The 27,514-nt window shown below is 43.5% G+C and overlaps 1 protein-coding gene across 3 annotated transcripts in view; it reads left to right on the forward strand.

Annotated features, from left to right (window-relative positions):
- The first annotated feature begins 11,296 nt into the window (after window positions 1-11,296).
- aff4 (AF4/FMR2 family, member 4) overlaps window positions 11,297-27,514 on the forward strand; it is an 81,500-nt gene continuing 65,282 nt past the window's right edge. For all 3 annotated transcript variants that reach the window (XM_084320724.1, XM_084320725.1, XM_084320726.1), the window contains exon 1: window positions 11,297-11,537. The gene's annotated coding sequence lies outside the window, so the exon portion shown is untranslated. The remainder of the gene's footprint in view (window positions 11,538-27,514) is intronic.

A 27,514-nucleotide genomic window follows, 5' to 3' on the forward strand; every position in this document is an offset into this window, starting at 1 on the left:
ATGATTTGATAGGGACAAGTGCAGACCGAAGACCATAAAGTCAGAGGAGATAGGTCATCTGAGATTACGTAATTCCCATGCGCATTAGATATGTAGCCTAATGGAGATGGAAGCTAACCCATATACATTCATATGGTTAAGATACACAAAGTCCGGGGCGCTCTAGTAGCACACCATGTATCGCGCTGCGTCGCGAAGCGGCCGTCCCGGGTTCGCCTCCCACTCCCGGTGACTTCCATTTGTCGCATGTCTTCCCCGCCTCTTCTCCCGTTCATCCTCTCCTCATCTGTCGGTCATGTCTGACCATGAAAAGTGATAAACGCTAAAAAAATAAATCTTTAAGATACACAAAGTCCAGAACAGAATGTGGTTGTGAGCTCCCCTCCAACCAGGATATACAGTATACAACGGATGGTGTGTCAGCAAAGCCTGCAGGATTAGGACCACAAACTGTTGCCGTCTGGCCGCAACCTCAAGGCCAGGACCAAAGAACAAAGACGAAAGTCTTTCTCTGGTCTGCATCCCCTTAACAATTGTGTGTATTGAGTCGTACTGTATTGTGCCCATTCTGCAATCTGTTAATAAAGTTTTCAATCAATCAATCAAAACCAGCAGACTCCAGTTTCCCCCCCCCCCCCCCCCCAGGCAGTCAGACTCATGAACAAATAACGAAGGTTATCCTATAACCCTAGTTATGAGTTCTTGCGAGCATTCTGCTCGCTGTTGGACCAAGTCGTTATACATATTGTATACATTGTAAAGGTATTTTCTACATGCACCCTATATCTAGCCGGCCACGCCCATTTAGTTATATTTCGTTCTAGCTTAGCGTTCTGCTCGCTGTTGGTTCACAAGGAGTGGAGCAGGACGCGAAGGCCTGATAAATACACCCGCTGAGGTCCCCTTTACAACCATCAGAACAATGGGGAGGGTCCGGGCCTAGTGAGGGGTGGAGGGACAGAACACAGACTGTGCGAAAAAAGGGTGACAGCACCCAAAAAGACGCACAAGGTGAGTAGACCGTGGGGAAAAAGGCGTCTACCCCACCGTGCATCCCGCTCGCTACAAGGGAAAATGTACGCAAAGCATATGTTTTACCGCTCCCACATCCCGTGGGGTTGGGGTTGTCGAACCCTGACTGCCAGCGAGGCATCTCGTGGGGTCGGGGTTCTGAACCCTGAGTCCAGGAGCCAGGACCCGACCAAAGGGACCTGGTGAGGACAACAAGGCCGTGGCATCGAGACCTTCCCAGGCGTTTGCTTGTGACACCACAGGGGGCGTTTGGTACGCCGCGAAGACTCTCTGAGGAGGAGGCTCTGAAACTCTCTGAGGAGGTTCTGAAACTCTCTGAGGAGGAGGCTCTGAAACTCTGAGGAGGCTCTCTCACTGAGGGGGAGGCTCTGAAACTCTCTGAGGAGGAGGCTCTGAAACTTTCTGAAGAGGCTCTCCCTCATAATGTCATAATCTCGTGGGGTCATAATCTCGTGGGGTCAGGGTTTCGAACCCTGACTCTGCCAGCGAGCTGACTCTGCGACTGGCATACCGGGGAGACAACCACTCCAAAAAAGAGGGTTGCTCCTTTAACCCAGGTTCCTTAGCAAGAGCATGGCTCGAACCGTGCCTGGAGGACCGTGAACTACACAGGAGCGCTTAGAGGGGCTGACTGCTAAAAAACAGTACCTCTACGGCCCACCCGCTGAGCGGGGTAGGAGAGGCCCCTGTGACGTCTGGTCCGCCCCGGTATTTCCTCCTGGAAATGCACAGGGCCCTCGGACTGACAGATACATTGTACGGAACACCGGGCTGGACTGATCTGGTCCGGCGCGACCAGAACGAGTCCTGGGTCCCTAACGCTGCCGTCCCACTTCTAAAAACCGGTTACCGGCAGGGAGGTACACGTTTTGATCAAAAACCACAGGGGGCGCCACAGAGACGGACTGTAAAAACACCTCCACGGTGGCCCACCCGTTGGGTGTGAAGCCCCCCCTGTGACGCTTGATCTGCCCCATCATTTCCCCCCGGAAATGTAGGGAGCCTTCAAGCTACAGATACATTGCACGAGCAAAGCCCGCCTGCCGCTCGGCAGAGATGAACTCCCTCCTGGCTGAACGCATAAACACCGTTATGCTGCTCGGGCAGACCAGGGCGCGCCGGTCCCTAAGATAGCTAGTTCAAATCAGATCATTTGAAAATGCCCGGGACCAGGCGATGATATCGGTCCCTAAGGACCAGGCACTGATATCGAAGGATAGGGAACAGACCTTTACATTATGCCCATTCAATGGGTTGTAACTGTCCCGGTTCGAAAAAAGAAAAAGAACGGTCTCTGCCCGATAACAGCGCTAGATTCGTAAAACCTGAGCACGGTGTTGGGTGAATTTCAATAAGAAAAAAACCCAACCCATCGTCTCTCCCACCCATTCGGGTAAAAAGAGGGAGACCGGTCCCCACAAGGGCCCTTGACACGGGATTTATACACAGAACCTGGGAAAAAAAACACCTGTCAGACTCATTACCTCTTCGAGGGGGGGAAGATGCCAGTTTATCCCGCAGAGACCTCATTTGACAGCGCGTGAGTTGGGATCTGAACTATGCAGGCCCCAATTCACGGGTATACCCCTCGGGTCAATTAAAAAACTCTAACCCTGTGACGTCGTTATGGCAGGGGGCCCACCCCCAGCCCCACTCTTCTGAGTCGGTGGGCATGGGAACCCCCCCCCCCCCCCCCGTGCGACGAGCAGGATATGTTAATGCCTGCTCTGACCCTGAGGACACCAGCCCAACCTGACAGCAGAATCCCACATACGTACGTCATTACACTGGTGTACAGGGGATCCCTATATGAGAGCGCCTGTTTCGCACCTGTCAGAACCACCTCATGTAAAGTGAAAAAACATACGAGGTGAAAAAGGAGTAGTGTCTCTAGCTCTGTGTTGATTTATAAGCGAAAACATACGCGAAGCATATGTTTGCTTCATCGCTTGAAAAGCCAAAAACACGATAGCTAACCACCATCCGTGGGCTCTGGGTCTATGTTTGTTTAAAAAACGTGTCCATATGAGTCCCCACAGCTCCATTTCATAAAACAAGAATTGCTGCCTGCCTACTTTTACTTATCAGAAAAAGGTAGCGGAGCCCTCATCGTCACTTTGTTTGAGGCATACACAAAACACATTAGTGAAATGACTGCCCGTTGTTTCAACAAAAAGATGCCACTCTTAAAAAGAGGGTCTTCTTTAATAAAACGGGGGGAGGGTGAAAAGAGAAAAGGGGAAGAGGGGGTGGAGGGAAGGGAAACCACAGATGGTTTAGGATCGGTCCCACGCCCATCACCTCCTGCCGCAGGACACGTCCCATCATATGGGGGTCCCCAGGGCTTTAAAAAACTCTCTGAGGAGGAGGCTCTGAAAACTCTCTGAGGAGGAGGCTCTGAAACTCTCTGAGGAGGCTCTGAAACTCTCTGAGGAGGCTCTGAAACTCTCTGGCTCTCTCACTGAGGGGGAGGCTCTGAAACTCTCTGAGGAGGAGGCTCTGAAACTCTCTGGCTCTCTCACTGAGGGGGAGGCTCTGAAACTCTCTGAGGAGGAGGCTCTGAAACTCTCTGAGGAGGAGGCTCTGAAACTCTCTGGCTCTCTCACTGAGGGGGAGGCTCTGAAACTCTCTGAGGAGGAGGCTCTGAAACTCTCTGGCTCTCTCACTGAGGGGGAGGCTCTGAAACTCTCTGAGGAGGCTCCCCACGCTCATAATGTCATAATCTCGTGGGGTTGGGGTTTCGAATCCTGACACCGCCAGCGAGCTGACTCTGCCACGAACCCTGACTCTGCAAGCTCTGCCACGAACCCTGACTCAGCGAGCTTGCATCTCATCTTTACTGAACAAAAACATATGCAAACGGAGGTTTGACGGGGAATCACCGGCGTTTTAGCTCGGTCCGCAACCCCTACCTCGTGCGGTCGAGGGTCGCGTGTTGCGCAACGCCTCGGACCGCGCTGAGCCAAACAGCGTTTATGACAAATTGCAAACATGGGGGACTCTGATATAACAAGACAAAAGTCTTTCTCCAGTCCGCCCTGCAACAACCGTGTGTACCGATCCGCACTGCTTTGTAAATAAAATGTTCAGTCAATCAAACAAACACAAACTGGGAGAGGCAACAGAATTATCTTCATATCGGCTGTCACGCACATGTTACGCGAGGCTCTCGGTTTACCCAGAGCACGCCAAGCGCAAACATAATACAGACTTGTCTGGTGCATCTCCAAACTAATAACTATCTCTCAAGATACTGTAGCAAAAAACACCAACATTTTTCCAAACTGTCAGAGCGCCTGTAGCTATACTTTCGTATGAAAGACGAGTGAAAGGATTAGCACGGCCTCGCCCTGCGGTTTATATACGTGACCGGAAATGGCAGTGGCCGGGTAGATATAAGGTGCATGTAGAAAATACCTTTCTTTTTTTTAAACTTACATTTTTATTTAACATTTATAGACATACAACACACCATTTACAGTGACATCCATAACATAACAACATACAGATATGGGTCCCTTGAATATGGCCTCGTTCAGCCGTCCAGACCCCCGTAAGAGGAGAGAAACCCCTCCCTCCCGCCCTCCTCCCCGAGAGATAGAACACCCCCATATCCTGGTCCACCATGCACGGAGCTGAGCACCCAGAGCCCCCACCCGCCCCCGCCCGACCGCCAGGCCCCCGGTCCACGAGAACCCCAAGCCCAGGTCCGCAGAAGGCCTAAGCACCACGCCTCAATGGCCCCCCGACCCCCCGCCCGGTGCCTCCCCGGCCCGGAGACCAGAGCGCCCGGGCACGACGGCCGAGGACCCCAGGAAACCCCGCCCCCCCCCCACACCAATCCCACAACACGCAAGGCCCCCTCTCCCCCGGGTCGAACCGCCGGAACGATGGCCCCTCCCCCCGACCCCACTGAACCCACTGTACCTCCCATGTCATCGACATCACCGCATACATTTATGAAATTAAAACTAACAACACAATAAGAAAAAATTACATGGATATAAATGATTATATGGTTCGCACTCTTCCCCCGGTTGGCGGTTTGGAGGGGGATCAGCCCTCCCACTGGAGAAGCCCCCCCCCCAGAGACGAAGATACCCCCCGAAGGAGGCTCTCCAAGCCTCTCTTCATGTCCAACATTTTGAATTCTTGTCCTTCATATTTGTCCATGTGCACATTTAAAGCAACTGCTATTCTAACATAACTCTGAAGAAATAATATAAAAGAAGACTAAAGACAATTGGCACTTCCCAGGTAATTCCTTTTAACCCTGTTTGACCCCTGTTGGCGGGTTGGAGGGGTAAGGCTCTCCTGGAGAGGGCCCCTCCTATAACGACAGAGATGTCCCCTGTGGGGGTTCTCCAATGTCCCTATTATTGTCCAACATTTTATTTGAATTTTTATCTTTCATATGATAGTAGATTTCCAGAGCTCCCGATCAGGTCTCCGAATGTGATTCCCCATGTTCCCCGTCCTCTTAGCTGTGTGTCCTGTGTGTTAGTCTCTATAGTTTAGTCTAGTACGTATTATTTGTATTATATGTCCCGAGTCAAGTCTCCATTTCCCCAACTAATGTGTTCACCTTGTCTGTATTCCCAGTGGTCTGTGTGTTGTCTGCAGTATGTCTTGAATCATTGCCTCCATTCACTATCTAATTATATGCATATGTGGTATTGAATCTTGGTCGGTGTGTATGACCTCAGTGCTCGAGTCCTGCTTGGTGTGTGAGACTTCGTTATTCGAGTCCTGGCTGGTCCGGTTGATCTCGGTGCTCGGGTCCCGGTTGGTGTGTGTGGCCTCCGTGTTCGCAACTTGGCCGGCCCGGGCGACCTCCGCGCCTGCATCTCGTGTGCGGATGGTCCGGCCGACCTCGGTGCCCGAGTCCCGGTTGGTCCGTTCGTATCCAGCGTCTCCCTGTCCCTCCCCCGGGGGCCGTCTGTTTCGCCTCTCCCGAACCAGCCTCCATGCTCCTCCCAACACCCCACCTTGCATCGAATAGCTCCCTCGCCCACCAGGCCTTGCTGCGGCCCCACGTCCCGTTAGCTTGTATCCCTTTCTGCTTCATTTTCACCGTGATAACTTCCATGTTAGCTTGCAGCTCCTTCTCTGGCCAGGCCTCGCTGCGGTCCAACGCCACGTTAGCTTGTATTCCCCGACCCTTCTCCAACTCCTCCCGAGTCCATCGCTGTTGCCCTGGATGTTCCGCGTGTTAGCTTGGATATCCATTGCGTTAGCCTGTTTGCTAGCTTGTAGCTCCTGGTTAGCTACTGCGCTAGCCTGTTGCATTTCAGCTTGGATGCCGGCCCATATGCTAGCTGCCCACTGCGCCATGCTAGCCTGCATGCTAGCTTCCCACTGTGTCATGGCAGCCTGAATCATCTCCTGCGTCCTCCTTTGTACTTCTTCTGGGGTCGTTTTTCTCTCGCCTTTTCTCGTGTTCCTCCTTCCTCCTCTCTTATATCCTTGGATTGTCACTTTTTATTTCGCTTTGAATTGTTTTACTTCCTTTTTTGATATTCAATGACCGGGAGCTCTTTCATGTGGCTGTACACCAGAACGTCGCAAACCGGAAGTCAGAAAATACCTTTCAATGTATACAATATGTAAGCTTGGTCCAACAGCGAGCAGAACGCTAAGCTAGAACGAAATATAACACTTACACAACGGTCGGCTACCAGCCTATGACTGAAAGAAACCAGTGCTATATCGCTGTCCCTCCTACTGACACAATAGTGACTTGCAGAGTCACAGATTTGCACACAATACACTTGTACTGTAAATTGATGATATTTCTTTTTTTGTTATTGCTATGTTGATAATTTTGTAAATCTTACACTATTTTTATACAATATAATACAATTCAAACAGAGTTATAAAGAAATAATTTTCTTATGGGCGGCTACGTGGCATAGTGGGCAAGGCGCTCGCCACTAATGCGGAGACGCTGGGCTCGCCTGTTCGAGCCCAACGCTCCACATTGCTTTCAGTTTAGCTGGTCGTTCGTACTAATACACATTGGCCGTATTAGGGGGTGGGAAACTGATGGGTGGGGATCGGGCGTTGTGGACAGCGACTCTTACAGGTCGGTTGGTGCGCCTGCGCAGTAGAATCAGGAAGTGTCGGGGGCAGCGTGAGCCTCCCACGCGTTACTCCTCGCCACTGAGAGATCGAGCTGCGCAGGTGAAAAGATGCAACTGCTGTTACCTCAAGTACCGGAGGGGACTTGTGCTATGTATGACTTAGTCCACATTGCAGCCGGCTTGTGGGAGGCAAGAAACAGCGTTTGTGACAGGGGAGGGTTGAATTGGATGATACGAAATTGGGATGGGAGAAAATATAGTAAATGGGAGAAAAAGTGGATAAAAAAAGAAATCTTTTTTTTATATTTTATTTTTTTATTATTTTTTAAACATACACATAAACATAAACATAACAACATAAAATTAGATATACAAGCATTAATTAACAGTACACATCCAATGAAATCACCATTTAAATAAATGTATTATACGAGATATACACCTAATTTGCTATCTAATACCCTACACACATATGCTCTCGCTCGCTCCCCCCCCCCCCCCCCCCGGACCCCCATTTGGATAATCCATCCATTATCCTTCGCTCCTAACCAGGCACTACAATTCATATGCTAGCTAAAGAAATAATTTTCACGAGGTACAAGGATGAGGAAGGGATTTGACATTCATGGGTGTTTTTTATTTTCTTCATGTTTTACATATTTTTGTTTATGTTTTACATATATTTGTATATATATATTTGTTTTGTAAGGATTTAAATCAATAAGGAATTACATTCATTTTGAGTAGTGGAAAAGGGGTAGGATTAAATAAGTGTACTTCTTCCTACTCCTATTCGAACATGTAAATTGAGTTATGTTCTTTTTTTTGTTTGTTTTTTGTTTGTTTTCCATTTCCTTGCTAGAGATTAATGATTTGTTTTTGTTTTATTTTGCTTTATTTTACATGTTCGAAATAAAGATTTCAAATCAAAACAAAATCTATGATCATATTTCGCCCAATCAAAGTTAATAGATTTGGCCAGAAGCTGCTTGTATTTTGTGACATTCATGAGCAAGTTGAAATTTGCATCACATAGCATCATAGCATCACATGTCTTGAAAATCACTGGTTTATGGTGATGCAGAAGTAAGATGACTAGACTCCAGTCAGTAATCACAATGAGAGTGCTATAAGAAAGTACCAGATGACCCTCTACATCAGTATTTGATTAGGCTACATGCACCTGTTGTTGTTTGCCTACCACCAGATGTATGTGGCGGTGAAGTTACGGAATAGAATGGAATGTCTTCCTCATACTATGAGGCTATAGGTCATGAATGCCATTGAAATAGTTAGAGAGAGGGGGGGGGCATTGTGTGTAGAGTGTATGCTATCATAGTTATAGGCTATTAGTCTTAAAATGGTAAATATTTCACAATAGATGGAAATACATTTGCAGGAATATTTCTTTCATTTTGGGAGCTTAGGTTACTGAGGAGTTTCAAGTTCACTCTCGGTTGCCAGTTGGGCAGGAATAATTAAACGCAGGGAAGGGTATTAGACAGTCTCTTCAAGCTAATCTGGCAACATATCCCCCATAAAAAGCCCCACTTGATTGATTGATTGATTGAACATTTTATTAACAGATTGCAGAATGGGTACAATACAGTACGGCTCAATACACATGCAGACCAGAGAAAGACTTTCGTCTCGTTTACATCAGGGTCCCCCATTTTCAATTCATCATAACATTTATGACATACAAATATACAGTACTGCTTATTTACAGACAGAGTTTCTAAAAGAGAATATATACATTTGAGGGGGAGGAAACTGTACAATGGGGGGGTTGGGTGGGTGGGTGGGCTGGGGGTTGGACATTTACCATGGCCAGTTTCGAATTGCGGCCTCCCATAGGTGCTATTTTAGAGCGGTTTTGAAGGTGGGTAGGGATTCACATAATTTTACGGCAGTGGGTAGGGCGTTCCACATTGTTGTGGCATAATTGCGAAACGTGTTTAATCCCTTGTTTGAGCCGAATCTGGGTTGAACATGATTTGTGGAACTCCCTCTGGTGTTGTGGTCGTGGTATTCACTGACCGTTGGGAAGTATTTCGAGTTCGACATGTACACGGGTACCTTAGTATAGTGTATCTTGTAGATCAGGCCCATTGCAAGTTGCTGTACTCTGTCGTTTACTCTAAGCCATCCTAGGTTGTCAAAATGGGCAGGGGTGAGGTGGATTTTAGGAGTAAGGTCAAGCAGTAGTCTGACCAGTTTGTTTTGTGATGTTTGTAATCTTGTTTTTAGCGCCTTTGAGGTGCTTTGGTACCATGACAAGCATAGTCGTAGTACCCTTGAATGAGTGCGCCTGTTACAGTAGTCTTCAGGGTATTCTTGTTTACCAGAGAAGAGATCCGGTACAAGAATCTTGTTCATTGGTTGACTTTTTTTTATTATAGTTCATGTCACTATGGTACACTCAATTAAAAGTGTTTTGTTGCGGAAAACGGTAGATTAACAGGAGAAATTACCACATGGGAGCACAGTGGGAAAAATCGTTTTTTTTTTTATTTATTTTTTTTAAGAATGAGAGAAACCTGGGAAAACAGGACTGTTGGCAGATAAACCTACCCACACTGATTAGCTATTTTCTGGTTTGGGACTGATAGCACTACTACTACTACTACTACTACTACTACTACTACTACTACTACTACTACTACTACTACTACTACTACTACTACTACTACTACTACTACTACTACTACTACTACTACTACTACTACTACTACTACTACTACTACTACTATACTGTGTGTATTGAGCCGTACTGTATTGTACCCATTCTGCAATCTGTTAATAAAATGTTCAATCAATCAAACTACTACTACTGTCTGTATGTTCATATATTAATTCAGCTGTAAACAGTAGGCGACTAATATAAGGTCAAATAACACACTCAACAGAACTACTGGCTGGATTGTCCATGATCATAAGAATAATATGAGCTCTTACTTTGAGTGGCATTCCACTTTGATGATTGTGCTCATAATCTAGTGAAACTGAAACAATAGCAGAAACGGTCACGTCACATCACGTATATGTATACATGTACATTTTTATTCTTATATTTTTTATTCTCATTTATATTACCCTGCCTGTACGCCTCCCCTGCTATATGACCCCTGAATTTCCCAAGGGGATTACATGGTAAATGGCTGCTTTTTTATATAGCGCTTTTATCCAAAGCGCTTTACAATTTGTTACTGACATTTGACCACCGTCATTCACACACCGACGGCGGAGGCAACCATGCAAGGTGCCAACCTGCTCGTCGGGAGCAATTAGGGGTTAAGTGTCTTGCTCAAGGACACAACGACACGCTGCCCGGGAGGAGCGGGAATCGAACCGGGAACCTCCGGATTGCCAGACGACTGCTCTACCTCCTGAGCCACTGAGCCAAAGGAACATCTTATTTGTCACTTGTTTCTTTACACACACGCACGCACACACACACACACACACACACACACACACACACACACACACATGCGCACGCACACACACACACACACACAAATCACAAATCATGTTAAACCCAGATTCGGCTCAAACAAGGGACTAAACACGTTTCGCAATTATGCCACATCAATGTGGAATGCCCTACCCAAAGCTGTAAAGGAATGTGAATCACTACCCACTTTCAAAAACACTCTCAAAGAACACCTACGGGAGACTGCAATTCGAAACTGGCCCCTGTAAATGTCCTAACCCAACCCCCTCAAATGCACAGTAAATTACCAAGTATGGTTTTGTAAATATTCCAATGTACAGTTTTGCTTGTACAGTTGTACATCTTTGGGTGCGCGGAGTGCAATCGTCCCATGAAGAACGCATCCCTGCTGTACTGTACCCATTCTGCAATCTGTTAATAAAGTTTTCAATCAATCAATCAATCAATCACACACACAGATATATAATACAATATATCGGCTTGACGGCTTCATCATCTATCGAATCGAAGTCGATACAGCCAGGTAGGTAGGTAGGTGACTGGCTGGAGTCAGAGCCGTGAATGTGTTCTGGCAGCCTCACTGCTCCGCCGCTGGTCACGTGACGCGCAGAGAGAGAGAGAGAACCGACCCCAGCTGCTCGGCCGCCTCCATCCAGTGCTGTCTGTCTTCCACAGCTAGCTGGCTTAGCTAGCAGCCTCTACCCTACAAACCAGCAGCTTTGTGGAGGAACAATGCAATTAACGACAGACAAAATGATATCGCTCAGTCTTCCACTCGATTTACAGGTGTATTTGAAAGACCGGGCGAAGTCTGTTGTTGTCCATTTGATTTTATTATTTTAACTGTTGTTGGAACGTTTTAGTTGAGTCCCATCTTTGTCTGTAACTGGGAAGAGAGGAAAAGACAAAGAGAAAAGGGCTTTCCAATAGCTAGAATGGTTTGGGCCTAATAAAGAAGACAAGAGGTAAGCGCGTTTGTTGGCTTTGTAACGTTAGCGAAAAAACCTTTAACGTTATAGCGATTAACATAATTCAATGGTTTGCTTGGCATTTTTGTTTGAACATAAATTAAATGTTTCGTTGTATCACCCACAGCTAAGCACTAGCTTAGCCACCGTGAGCTAACATCAACGTAAGTCAAAGATGCAGGGTTAGCCATTTAGCTTAGTTAGCGTGTTAGCTTGGAGCTAACGGGGAACACTGTGCAGCAGGTTGCTCTTCTTCTAACTAGTTCATGGTGACAGTGTTAATGTTACATGTAAGCTTCTAGTTTGCTGTCAATCGCGAACTTAACCTTGTGTTTGTTAATCGTTCGCGTTTTTCCAGACAGTTTGACTGTGTTGTTACTAGCTTGATTATTATGGGTCACATTTGTTTTGCATCGTAGATCATGACGTCTAACGTTAATGTTTTGTTCTGGATGGTGTCACTTAGATTATGCTACGTTTGTTATTATAACGTTAATAACTTTACATGGACATTTCAAAGAGGTTATAACTTACTACTACTTCCAGGTGTATCTCTTGTCTAACGTCATGAGATGTTCAATTTGGGCTAGAAACACAAACAACAGCCATACCTTACTGCTGAGCTAACTATGTCTGTTTTCTTTTTTTAAACGGATACTATGAATTGCACACACAGCTTAATGTAACCCATCCAAATCCAAGGTCCTGAATAATCGTTAACTATTTTACAATAACAACTGAAGACTTGCTGTGTACTCTTAGCATTCTTGTATGTCGGTATACTTGTCAGTATCTTTCAGACGGAATGTTGTTTTAAAGGTTACATCAAGCTAGCATTAGATTTAGCAACGAATGGCTGCCATAAAGAAATGTAAAGCGAAGACATGTGATATGTAGGCTTATGTTGTTCAAAAAGTAGAAATAAAAAAAATGTAATAAAAAAAAAGTTTATATCCTGTTTTTAGGAAGCCATTTTAAGAGTTGCTGTTGGGGGAAGGGCCAGTGAATGTATCATAGGCCTAGGCCTAACTCAATAGTTAGGCTACTAATTTCATAGCACGCCTGCCAGCATAAAACAGATTTTGCACTACAGACAAAGGCAGAGAGTGACACATGTGACATGTGTCTATTTTGTTTGAGACTAGAAAGTAAACAAAAGGGGGAATGAGTGCCTTAACTTCATGAACTTGTTTATGGCAGGTGAACAGTCACAACTATAGTCAGGCAGTAGATATATGTCCAGGCTAATTAAGATGGGCATTCTGAGGGTGCTATTAACACATTGACCGCCAGCAGCAGGGGGCGCTGATATCCCATTCATTGCCAGGTCTTTATTCAATGGATATAGTTTTAGACTGTGACATTTGCGAGTGCTTAAAATATATCTTATATTATATCTATGGGTCTAATAATGCCGTCGGGTCTCAGTGAGTTGCTTCTAGTCAACATTCCAGAGACGGATTGTTTTTTCATCCGTACATTTCCGTTTTATACCGTTTTGAATAGAGTATGTTTTGGGTGTTTTTCAGTAATTCCAGGAAAAATGCGAGAAAAGGGCATTTTACTGTAATCCAGTCATCACGTTGTAATTCTTCGGCTGATTATCTAATCATCCTGAAATCAACGCTAGATTATCAATATTATGTCTCCTCGTGAAATGACCGTTGTAGCGGGGCGCTAGGGGTGGACGGTATATACGGTAGGGATGCACAGTAATTATCGGGTCGATAAAGGGCATTTGTTTTTACTGTAGGCTCCTCCCGTTTTGCCAGTACTGTGGTACGAGTACGACTGATAGCGTGTGGTTTAGGAAGAGGGAGTTTTTCACAAATCCAGCGCTCCCTTTCTCATGCCTGGCTGTGACGTAGCCACGTGACGTAAGTTTCAGAAGCAGCACACTCAAAACAAACATGGCGGCGTCTGTAGTGTGGGACTTTTTCAAAGTTTCAGAGGAAAACAGTTCGCTTGCTATTTCATCATAATTTATTTATTCGTACATGGAATTACCACAGTCCAACAACAGTACATATTCATATAATTCACCAAATACCATGAAGTTCCACGAGGAGGGAAAGGGGCAACAAGCTATAACGCATCCAACCTAATAAGTCACCTGAAAACATCACCACCGCTATGATGGTGTATTAAAATCAGACGACGCGCGAGCAGCTAAAGGCTAAGTGCCTAAGCTGCTGCGAATCCATAGCCAGCTGCAAAGAAAGCGTTTTTGTTGTTTTGTTCATAGTAGTAACACTCATGTCATGATAAATCTGGTTAGGTCAAAACTACAGGAAATATACATTAAACATTTTTTTATAATACAATAAATATATATATATTATCGGTATCTGTATCGACCTTGAGGAGCAGAAAGTTATCGATATCGGGGTCAAAAAATCAATATTGTGCACCCCTAATATACGGTATAAACGGTATGAATTTGCGCTACAGTAGACTAGAGCAACTAGTCACAGCAGTAGCAATGACGTTAACGTTACTTGACGATTCACTCAACGTTTGCAGTGGTCGTTGCATAGTGTTTAATTGTACTGAGTTTTTCTCCACTTGCTCATGGACCTTGTCATATAGTTTGGGCATTTCTATTTGGCTAAGGACACTATAGATGACAACAATAACATTCTAAAAGGAACCATGTTTATTTCCTGTTGCAATGTTTGCTAAATGCAATAGTTGACGAAATACATTTGGGTCCAAACTGTTCCTGTAGCAACAGAATTCCAGTGAAAATGTCTATAGAATCTAGTAGGGCTGGGCGATATGGCCAAAAACGTTATTGCGATAAAATTATTAAATTATTTTCATATAATTCGATATCGATAATTATCGTCGATATAATTTCTGTCAAGTTTAATTAACTTCTTATGGGCTATTAATAGACTTGTTTTGCTGCTGCGAATGTCTCGAGTTGATGTCGTCATCAGTCCGCGCACGTTAGCAGTTAGCCAGAGCAAGCGGTGTATCCCATGACAATGTACTAACTATCACCATAAAATACTCCGTTCCGCCCCAATACATTGCAACGACGTCCACCGCATACCCCACACTACTCTAACCATGGCCTCAGAATTCACGCCCACACACCCACTCGGCACGTAAACTATAAAATAGCGGTGTGCAAGCTAATTATCCTAGCCAGCCTTGTTTCTAATGTGTTGTTTTGCTGCTGCGAATGTCTCGAGTTGATGTCGTCATCAGTCCGCGCACGTTAGCAGTTAACCAGAGCAAGCGGTGTATCCCATGACAATGTATGTACTAACTATCACCATAAAATACTCCGTTCCGCCCCAATACATTGCAACGACGTCCACCGCATACCCCACACTACTCTAACCGTGGCCTCAGAATTCACGCCACACACCCACTCGGCACGTAAACTATAAAATAGCGGCGTGCAAGCTAATTATCCTAGCCAGCCTTGTTTACTACCCAGAGGCAGAGGTAGCGGGTCTCCTTCGCTGTCGGCCATCTCCTTCACTGATTGGTTGTTAGTGTGTGTGCTCATATCCAAGCTTGGAAAATCGATATCGAAACTTTGCGACCACGTTTCATGTTTATTTCGAGGAAATAATTTATCGCGATAGTTATCGTTATCGTTTTATCACCCAGCCCTAGAATCTAGTGTAAATTGAATGCCCGCTACCTCCAGGCCATGTTGGCAAATAATTAGATAATGGCTTAAATGGGACATAATTATGGAAAATGGGTTTAGCCTAGTCTTTCTATGGATTTGGCAGTCTGTCATGTTATTTAGGTGCTGGTGGAAAAAGTACTCTTTGCCTGCAGAATTTTACTTATTGTGACGTCAGAAGGAGCAATAAATCAATTAATCAAATTTTAAAACTTTATAACTAGGCTATATGTAAGTGTGAGTGACACAACACAGTACACACAAACTGCCCAGCAAAGTTAGCCCTTGAATCACTGAAAGGCTATTTTGGTGTTTTTATTGAAAAACAAAATGCACATACAGTAAAAAAAAGTTTGCAAAAAGGATACTTTTTTGTCTACTGCGCATGGGCGTTGGGTGTGAACGGCTCCTTATCTGGCTCGCGCATATTACATGGCACTGTTGCCGGCGAGTTTTCAAAATGAAAACCCCCTTTGAGCGTTGCCACTAGGAAAACCAAATTGCCTGCCAAAACGGCGTTGCCTTTTAGCTTGGACATGCAAACGAAATAATTCGAAAATGTAAGTGTAACCATGGCCTGAAATCGCGTTCGCTTAGCAAGCATTATCCATGAGACATTCTGTTTTCCAACATGTAATCCGAGTAGCTGTCATCACGGTTCCAGGGTGCTTGCTCGTGCATCACTGCTTTCTTCTTCTTTGTCGTTAGTACACAGAATGCAGTCATGGCAGACAAGGGAAATGATACTGCCCCAGCACTTCCTATAGTGCATTTGTGCCGTTTTTTGAATGAACGTTACGGGCTCTCTGTTTTTATACGACGCATCGACACAAAAATTCCGCAGCGACTAATTCTTTTGATCGTCGTCGTCGATTATGTCGACTAATCGTTGCAGTGTTTGTGGAAAAAAAGTCTGCACATCGTCTATAGTGTTCCCAAGTTTTAATGTACTTGAACACAACGTTTCGGCCTGTGGCCTTTTTCAAGTGTCAACGACATGTGAAAAGGGGTGGGGTATATATACCTATACAAATTAAAGGTCAAGGTTGAGCCAGGTCAAAGTTCAAATCAATTAGCCTATAGGCTACACATTTACAGACCATATTGCAGCTCAAGTGCCTAGAACATACGGTACATAGTAACAATAACAGTAGTACGGTAGTTTAGTAGTTAAATGTGACACACCTTCACATGCCAAAATTGAGAAAAGATATAATAAGAACTTAAAAAACAGAAAAATTAATTAAAAAAACACAGACTAATCGTTGCAGCCCTAGTGTTCACTCAAGTTAAAGACTGTAGAGGGTGTCGTTTCCTGTGATATATCACTCCCAAGTTATTTAGAAGCTCCCCGTAAACAATTCAATAGGGGTGGGAATCACCAGAGGCCTCACGATACGATACTATCACGATACTTGAGTCACGATACGATAGTGTTGCGATACTAAATATATTGCGATATGCTGCGATTTATTACCTTTTTTCAACTGCAAAGTAAAACTGTCAACATGTTTTATCTAATAAAATAAAGTTCAGTCTGTTCATCTCACTTCAATCATTTTTATTGCAGAACATGGTATTTTCTCAAGCAGACAGTCGATGTAAACATTGTAATCTGTGTTCCATGTACCTGACAAACTGAACTGTTTGTATTACAGTCATATTCCAACTAAACTGAATGCACACGTGTGCGTGTATATGGACTAGTATCGCGATACTACTACGTATCGATATTTTCCCCCACCCCTCTACAATTAAATATATATGGTATATGGTACTTCGCGAGTGCAAGGGTTCAAATATGAACTTCAGGAGACCGCTGCCATTGCTGGAGAGACTTAATGTTATTGCTCTATTGCTCGACAATAAACGCACTGATCTTTCAGCGTTCTGTCTTAATCATTAAGCTTGGATACATTGTAAAAGCTCACATAGGTGTTTTGCATCACAGTGTCATCATCGGAACGATGGACGTGGCTGGTGTTTTTCTTCCCTCATTATCCCCCCAACTGAAAACAAGACATATATTGGAAACGTGATTTATTTCTGACAAGTGGTTAATTTGCTCGTGCCCAGCAGCCATTGTTCACCAACCGAACAACTTCACTCTATTCTTTTCATTGATAATTTTTTTTTTTTTTTTTGGTAATGCATTAAAACGTCAAAAGCTTGAAATTGCTCATTCACTTTTCTCAAGTCACGTCCACGTCATCAAATGCGTCAAACAGCTGTTTGACGGATTTGATGACGTGACTTGAGAAAAGTGAATGAGCAATTTCAGACACTTTAATCCCAGTTACAATTTCACAATAACGTGTGAGTGACAGTGATACAATCCACAGATGGATTCCTCGTAATTCACATCCACAATTCATGCACAAAGACGCTTATGAGTTATGGGCGGCTGAGTGGCGCAGTGGGCAAGGCGCTCGCCACTAACACAGGAGATGCTGGTATCGAGCCCAGCTCTCTGCGTTGCTACCGGCTTGGCCGGCCGTCGTACTAACACAATTGGGCAGTGTTAGAGGGTGGGAAAGCCGGTGGGTGGGGATTGGACGTTGTGGACAGCGACTCCTACAGGTCGGTTGGTGCGCCTGTACAGCAGAATCATGAAGTATCGGGGGCAGCGTGAGCCTCCCACGCGTTACTCCTCGTCACTGAGAGATCGCGCTGTTCAGGTGAAAAGATGCGACAGCTGCCTCCTCGTGTACCGGAGGGGACACGTGACGCAAGGCTTGGTCCTCACTGCAGCCGACCAGTGGGAGGCATAGTCTAGCAGCGTTCGAGACAGGGGAGGGGAGAATTGGAAATACGAAATTGGGATGGGAGAAAAATAGAAAATGGGAGAAAAAAGTGGATAAAAAAATTTAATAAACTGATGGGTTATATTTAGGGATGTCCCGATCGCCTTTTTTTGCTTCCGATCCGATCCCGATCATATGATTTTAAATATCTATCGATCCGATCGTTTCCGATCCGATCTTTCACATTAGTAATCAATTTTGACGCATTTTTGTCAGAAACTGGCAGAGTGAGACAAGCCCATCTGTTGCCTATAATAGGGCGCGAGAGCGGAGGCTTTTGTTATTACATTCACCCTGAGAAATGTGCTTCTGCTTCATGAGAAATATTAAAAGTTTCAATATATGTTTGCACATTAGTATACATTCAGTGTTCGACTTACGTAATGGTCCATTCTGGTCTGAAACGACGACGTAACGTTATTCTCCAGTTGAAAAGATAGTCTGAAAACTTCGCCTCCAGCCTGCTGCTTCATGAGTTTTTCCTCCACGCGGAATCTCCTCCTTGCAAACATTGCAACTTGTTTGACTTTCTATTTTAAAATGCTTAGTTCCAAACCTCTGACATTAAGTCTAGCTGCTCAAGTCAGTGGATATTAACCGTGTTTCGGGAGCGACGTGTTGTTGTTGTGATGTGGTCGCGACTCGCGTGTAGCGTGTAGCGTCTAAATTAAAGGGAATGTTTGTTGCAACGGTGAAAATTAAAGGGGAATGTGTTTGTTGTGGATAATTATTCTGCTCTGTGTGACAATAAATACATTAATGATGATATATTATATGTAATTTAAAACCAAAACTAAGGCCTCCGTATGAGTTTAAGACGTGGACATGGTCATGTTTGTTGAATAAAATTTTTCTTTTTTTGACTGCCGATTTTTATTATAATTTTTTCCCGATCGCCGATACTCTGAAAAGCACGTGATCGACGCCGATTCCGATCACGTGATCGGATCGGGACATCCCTAGTTATATTCATTAAAGAAATTTGATTTAATAAAAAAAAATACTCATTTAATCAGATTAATCACTTTATTCAAATTGAGGATTTAGTTTGAGGATAAAAAAAATACTTTTCCCCCCGATTATGTCATAAAATATGACGACAGACATTCGAAGCTTTGTTCGAATACTTCAATAGAAGCTTCGAATGTTAAATAATGACATTCGGTACAGCCCTAATCTCTATCATTTCATTTAGTCTATACTTCTTCTCAGTAAAGGTGATGGATTGGGTCTGTGCCGCTCTGTATTGGCCCGTACCCGAGAGTTTAGGACTCTGAAGTGACGTAGTGCTATCTGTGCTTAATCTCTAGCATTTGTTTATAATCACATCTTCGTAAAATATGGGGTTTGTGGAGAGAGACAGTTGTTTGAGGTCTCTTCTAGAGCTGCCGCGATTACCGCATTACCGCGGTATCGCTGTTACATCACGGCCACCGCAGAGTAGGCTGAATACCGCGTCACCGCTGTTTTTTATAATAATAATAATAAATTATCCTCCTCTCGTTGGGCTTGCGGCTCTGCAGATATACCCTACTCGTCTATCGAGGTTCCAAGCGACCCTATTGGGTACCAGAAAAGTCACGTGAAACATTGCAGACCACTGATTGGTCAGAAGAGAGACGCGTCACACGTTTTTACGTCCTGAATGTCAGTTCATCACAACAGCTAATAACGTTAGCTTTAACTCTCCGCCGGAGTGGACTATCATCGCTCTTCAGGAGTACTAAACGAGACATAATGATTTTACTGTCTGCAACGAATGTTATAATAAAAGCCCTTCGTTCTATACACTTGTCTGATTGAAAACTTTATTAACAGACCGCAGAATGGGACAACTCGGCACGCTCTGAGCAAAGAAAGGAACTGAGATATGAATAGAGTATTGCTTGCTATGGTCCGGTAAATACGCTGATGTTATTGAACGTATAACTATATAATGTCAATGCCAAAAAACGAATGCCTTTATTATAAAGTAGTAACTTTATAGTAATAATAATAAGAAAGGGTCGGGGGGGTGCCCGCGACACCGAGTGAACTGCGCATCCGTGTTTCACTTTCAATAACTAATGCGTGCTTGCCGAATCCCAAACAATATTCATGCTGCAAAGTCATCCTCTAAAGATAGACATTTAGACTAGAGGCAGGCTATATGCTATAAAGAGTAGACTACTACTAAAAAAAAAAATGCATTCAAACTTTTTTTTAAATTTTTTTTGTGCGTGCGGTAAAAACCGCGGCGGTAGGAAATATTTTGCAAATTTGTGCGGTAAGGAAATAATCAATACCGCGGCAGCTCTACTCAAGCCATAGCTTGGATATGATTAATGATTACGATGTGCAACATATTCATTTGACGCTGGCTATTTTTATTTCATAGATTTGGCCCAGACCTAGGCTATATAATATTACTTGATCTCATTGCTTGCACATAGGCTATTACTTTCCCTGAAATAGCCAAAATTACTAGGGATGCACCGAATGGGAAATTCTTGGCCGAAACCGATACCGAAAATAGAAAACAGTTGGCCGAATGCCGAAAGGCCGAAAATGATTCATAGAATAGAATTTCAAATGTTGTGGAACATTATGATTATGGAAAAATATATGATTATGGAAAAATATATGATTATGGCAAAAATTAACTTAAATAATAAATAATCACTATTATGGGTCCATAAAACATTTATTCAGCATTTCTGAATGCATACAGTACATTAATTCCATCTTTTCTCTGGCTGCCGCGGCGGACATCTGTGCTCTACTGAGCGCACCTTTCTAGTCCCCAGATGAATGTTCTCTCTTGACTCGGCACAGTAGACGCGCAACGTGTATGCTCGAGAATGATAATAATAATGCTCTTCAGATTATATTATCAACGACAGACGGCGTCAATGTGAGAAACACAATCCCCCCCCATCTCGCTCTGAAGAATATGCATATTAGATCACTCAGATTAACCGCGACGGGCATATAGTAAATAAGGATATAAAGCAGACTCATTTATTGCATCCCTAAAAATTACCTCTTATGTTGTTGTAGCAGTTACCTGTTACCTATCCACTTCGTGCCTAGTGGCACATAAGGCCTGTTGTAGCAGTAATGACATTGAATTATGAATAATGAAATTGCTTTATTTTATGAGCCATCTCTCTTCGGGAGTCACTGAAGGCTGGTTGTATTGTGTCGATGAAGTATCAAAAACAGAACTCATACATGGGTGTAGGCTAGGGTTATGTACCGAACTCTGTACTTTTAAGGGTACCGGCCTGATTACATCAGTACTACGGAGTACAGGTTAACGCTAGATTAATCAGTACCAAATGACGGTATCTTGCATGTTTAGTATTTGTAATATACTAGACAAGGAAAAGACCAGACTAGGGCAGAGGAGTTTGATAATATTTACTGATGATGGTCAGATAATGTTGATATTTAAACACAATTTATTTTGTGTGGCAGGTTACAAGTAGAGTTGTTCCGATACCGATACCAGTATCGGAAAAGCCGCCGATACTGCCTAAAATGCTGGTATCGGTATCGGCGAGTACCCTCTAATGCTGCGCTCCGATACCATATGATGTAATTTATCAACAACACTGCGGTCTGTTGAGTAAGCATTATAAAACAAACGTGTGCTTAATCGATTAAAGTGTCAATGCCATTTGTCATTTTAACAGCAGATACTTTCTTAAATGTCATCGTCCCGACAGAGCGGTGTTGACGGGGAGCTCATGGGTTCGCTTGGTGGCTGGTGTTATTAGCATTGAACAGCTAACCGAAAGCTAGCTTTAACATTACCTTGGCTAAAGTTGGGGCTATTCATAATCCAGCAATAATGGCTGCAGACCTGCAAGCAAAGTACAGCAAGTTGGCAAAGGAGTATTCGTTAAATCACAATGTCACCAGTAACGTTAAAGTCTTTTCATATACCGGCAGCTCATGCTATGCTAACTTAGCTCACGTTGACGTCGTCATTGAGACCACCTCGCGTACACAATTAATGACATGTTGCGGACAGCCATATCGGTGACAATGTTTAGCTTTTAGTGCCAAATGATAAGAGTCTGAGGCGGAGTCTCAAAAGAGAATGTTGAATATTTATTGTGCAAAAATCACAACAGATCCGACTGCTACTGAAACGGAGCCTTGTAGACAGACTGAGTAGGGTATATCTGCAGAGCCAGTGGGTAGCGAGTGCAGCAACGTATAATGTCCGTGTGGATCATTGGAGTAGGGTATATCTGCAGTGCTGAAGCCCCATACTCATTGATTAATGATACTAATACAAATCTATACAATCACCTGTTGTTGAATAAATACCATTACTTTCTAGTTATTACTAAAAAACAGTATATATAAAACAGTATTTGTTAAAAAAAAAAAAAAAAAAAGTATAATTTATATAATTTTTTTTTTTTTTTTTTTTTTTAATGTATGCACTGGTATTGGATAAGTATCGGTATCGGCCGATACCCAAAGCTTAGGTATCGGAATCGGATCGGAAAGGAAAAAATGGTATCGGAACATCTCTAGTTACAAGTAACAATGTTCTAAATAAATAACAATGTTGAAGTTTGGACTTTTCAATCTTTTTTGTTATAACCGAGTACATAAAAAAGGTACTGTTTGGTACCGAAGTCCAGGAACTGGTACCGGTATCAGTTAAAATGTGAATGGTACCCAACCCTACTGTAGGCAGACATGTGTGTAGGGCTGTCTTAAATACTTCGAAGCTTCGTTCGATGGGCATGGGATTCGAATATGAAAATAAAATTCGATTATTAAAAAAAAATATATATAATGATTATTATTGTTATTTTTTGTTGTTGTGCTAAATCAACTCTGCCTCTCTTTGTTAACTACAACAAGCAATGCTGTTTGTTATTTAAGATGAGGTCGGACTCGGCACTGACAGATTTGTGTTCATTGTGCTGCTTTTATAAAGTCTCAAATGACGGCTTACAATATTTCATGAAAGCAAAGTGTTTCATTTGTCTAAGATTTAAAAAGGTTTAAACTTTACAGCACTGACAAAGTTGAACAAAGTGCTGTACAAGTCCCACAACATAAAAAAAAATTAAATATTATTTCGAAGCTTCGAATTAAAATCGAATCTCGGCTTCGAATTCCAATTTTTTTTTCGAAGGTCAGCCCTACATGTGTGTAGGAGGAGGAGGAGACCATGGGCCCACAACAAAGTGTAGGAGGAGGAGGAGACCATGGGCCCACAACAAAGTGTAGGAGGAGGAGGAGACCATGGGCCCACAACAAAGTGTAGGAGGAGGAGGAGACCATGGGCCCACAACAAAGTGTAGGCAGACATGTGTGTAGGAGGAGGAGACCATGGGCCCACAACAAAGTGTAGGCAGACATGTGTGTAGGAGGAGGAGACCATGGGCCCACAACAAAGTGTAGGCAGACATGTGTGTAGGAGGAGGAGACCATGGGCCCACAACAAAGTGTAGGCAGACATGTGTGTAGGAGGAGGAGACCATGGGCCCACAACAAAGTGTAGGCACTAGCAGACATGTATTTTTCACTTGCAATTAACCCATCTCCCGCCAATGACGTGTTATCACGTCATTCCTCACCATGCGTAATCTGCCAATGACGTCTCAGCGTCTTTGAGATCAATATTTCAAATTTCTGTCATGGTATTCACATTTCACCCACGGAGTCTTGACTGGTGCTGTAGATCTCCGCTCAACTCTCCAACGCTTCAATACCGCCACCTGGTGGCCGATCGGCGAGTTGCCAAAACCGGAAGTGGCCGGAAGTGCTTAGTCCGTCCGCTATTCCGTCCGGCCACTCGCTATCGCTCGCGGGACTCTATCCAGACACCGTGCATATCGATCCGTTGCCATAACTCAATAAACAACATGATTGGACGTATATTAGTATTATACAAACCGGAACTGGATCACCTAGATCAACATCCCATAATAGCGATCTTTTTGCTCCAGTATCATCCCCCATCGCTACGAGGAAGCTGCCGTGAGTTTCAGCGTTTTTGATTATTATTAACCATACAAACTGCTCTGATCTATATATCACCCATACTACATGAATCATTTAACGTCTGTCATTGCATTATAAACGACCCCCCCCCCCCCCCCCCCTCCGGTCACCAGCAGATGACCAGTCATGACGTTTAGGATCATGTACATGTGACATTTTTAATATAACGTTGATCGGTATCAAACTGCATTTGATCATCTAATATATGCATTTATGGCTATATCTCACGTTCTATGAAATACAGCAGAAAACGATAAAAACATATTTATACTCTGAACGGTATTTTAGTATGAATGTGTGAATGAAAAAGTAAAACGTTCCTACATCCTGAACGATAGATAATTGATGTTAAATGGGCCATAGTAATGTCAATTTAACAATACAATTTAAAAAGTTATAGCCCTGCAAAGAAGGTGAACATCTCCATAGACAAATAGTGCTGGCAGAGAGGCTACAAGGATGAATATAAGCTCCGGCAGAGAATGGGTTAAAACCATTTTATTGGGTGCCTTCATCAGGTTATGTTGTGAAAGTGCCAGAGTCAGGTGGTGTACTTTGATGTCCAGAGAAGTAGTTAGTTGTAGTAGTTAGTTCGTATTTGAATGAAACTGGACTTTGAAGAAGCCTTTATTTGTCGCACATTGCTACATCGTCATGCAGCGTACACCAGGGTTTCCGTTAGAAAAAATTGTTGCCGGTCTCCGTGACCTGCAAGATTTCAATCTACCGGACAAATGAGATTAATTCCGGTCATAGTTTATTGAGCTTTAAAACAATTGATAGGCAGGCTATATAAAGAATGTCATCCTCAAGGCATGTAGATTTATAATATTATTACTTAAAACTAGGCTACTTTTGCGTATACAGTCATTAATATATTCCAAATAAAATAAGTCCCTCGATACTCCGTGCTGCTGCTGACTTGAAATAAAATAGACCGCGTAAGTGGGCAGTCGGTCCGACACTAAAAAGCAGTCTGTTATAATCACATTTTTATGAGCTAACGAATTCCGTTATATTGGACATTTGTATTAATTATATCAAGCGAAGAACTGAGAAAGCAGAGAGACGGCAACATTATCGTGGTTTGCGTGACGACTCTCCACCTCGCAACGACTTATTTGCAAAGAGTATGGCTGATTCAGCTGTTATTGGCTCTTTTCTGGGAACCGCACAGCAGCGCCCCCCACCCAACATTGGCTGAAAATGGCTGAATTGGAGTACTGCTGGAATACTGCATTGTGCTGCTGCTGCTCCGGCTCTGCAGCTTCACAAAAGTTCGCACACCCAGCACTAAGCTCTCGCTGACAACGTCGTTGTCATTATTAGAAGCAACGAGGAAACAAATGTAATGATCGTTTCGTTCATCGCATAGGCTATTTAATTTTAGCCTATTTTAATACAATTCAAATAATCAAATTGTGCTTAGACTCAGGGAATTATTTTCACCGGACATTAAGACCGGAGAGATTAAATATGTCGGACTTCAACAGATTTTGCCGGTCAAATACCGGTAATTACCGGCTAACGGAAACGCTGACACACACAATGGGCGACACATAGGACACGCACACGTGCATTTTTTGGGTCGCCATTGAAATGTTGTCGCCCCCCCCCGATCCAAGTTCTCCCGTCCTTCTTTGTCAGGGATGTGACAGCGTTAGTGATCTGTTCTGCATGTTTTTCAAAAAAAAATTAAAGGGGGAACCCCTTTCCAAGCACGGGGAGAACATGCAAACTCCACTCTACTTTGTAGAGTAGTTGAAGACTAACCGGAGAGATATTGATCTATCTCGAGACCCGCCCATTTTTATTGGTCCTCGAATCACAAGTGTCTCTTCCCTCTGACAACATTTTGCTTTCCAGTTGTGATTGGAGGGTCAATGAAAGAGGGCGGGGCTTGAGAGATGTCAATTCTACTGTCCCAAATGGCCTTAGTTGGCCTCTGACTGACTAACTAGCTTGTTGTAACTGGCTGATTTTACATGTGTACTGTGGCCCACACTAGGGTTGGGCACCGAGAACCGGTTCTAATGGGAACCGGTTCCTAATTGCCGGTTCTGGAATATTTGCATTTCGATTTTTTTTTTTTTTTTTTTAACTTTGTTAATTAATACCCTAGTTACAGCAACCAAATTAAACTGTATCAAGTCAACTGACAATGTGAATAGTAAGAAAAAAAATTAAGATCTTTCCAAAAAAAAAAATCCTGCAAAATAACTTAAGCTGTGACCTGTTTTGACCTGCACCTCAAAGAATCGGAATCGAGAATAGTTTAGAACAGGAATCGAATTGGAATCGGAACCGGAATCGTTCAAATCCAAACGATGCCCAACCCTAGCCCACACAGTAGTACTGATACAGTTAACTCCCTTGTTTCCTAATAGATGGGGTAATGTGTTTGAATTGGCTTATTGCTATCTTATTTGCAAAAAATTTAAATGTTATATATATATGTTATGTGTTGGCCTGAAAAAAAATCAGGTTATGTCCCTAATCAGATTGTCTTAGGCGGTTGTTATAGTTACTTTACAGGATATGAAGACATCTCTGACTGGAATATTTTAGATAACTAGTAAGCGGATAAGGATTAGCTATGAACTGAACAGTAGGGGTGGAAATCGCCAGAGATTTGAATCATGATACTTGGTCTACAATAACGTGCCTTCAAGCAGTCATGTCAGCCTTTTTTGGGGGTCATATTTTTAAGAACATTACAGTCATTATGTGGTCTTTCGTTAAAAGCCCTGGAATAGTACAGTGGAAACTATTACGATACCGGCCATTGTGTATAGTCTAGATCAGGGGTGCCTAACCTTTTTTGAACCAAGATCTACTTTTTAATTTACCACCTAGCCGAGAGCTACCAGCCAAAATTGTATAATTGTAAGCCGTCATTTGAGGCTTTATAAAAGCAGCATAATGAACACAAATCTGTCAGTGCCGAGTCCGACCTCATCTTAAATAACAAACGGCATTGCTTGTTGTAGTTAACAAGGAGAGGCAGAGTTGATTTAGCAAAAAAAAAAAAATTGTTTTCTTTTTTAATAATCAAATTTTATTAATCAAGATCTACTTGAAATCAGCCCGCGATCTACCTGTCGATCGCGATCGACTGGTTGGGCACCACTGGTCTAGATACTATTGTCATTGTCTACTTACTATATCTACTACTGGGGTTTTTCCCCCCCTGTCTTGATCGTTGCTCGCATGTGCCCCCCACTGGCCGGTTGTAGAGAGGATAGAAGCCCATCACATGTCCCCTCCGATACATGTGGAGGCAGCCAGTCACATCTTTTCACCTGCCAGTGCGGACTCTCATTGGCGAGGAGTAACGTGTAGGAGGCTCACACTGCCCCCGCCATTTTCCTGACTTTGCTGAGCAGGCGCCCCAAGCGACCTGTAGGAGTCGCTGTTCACAACGACCAGACTACCACCCATCGACTTCCCTCCCGCTAACTCCGCCAATTGAGTCAGTATGACGATACCGGTGTCTCTTGTGT

This window comes from Notolepis coatsorum (assembly GCF_963971535.1).
Source record: "Notolepis coatsorum genome assembly, chromosome: 8".
Classification (NCBI taxonomy): Eukaryota; Metazoa; Chordata; class Actinopteri; order Aulopiformes; family Paralepididae; genus Notolepis; species Notolepis coatsorum.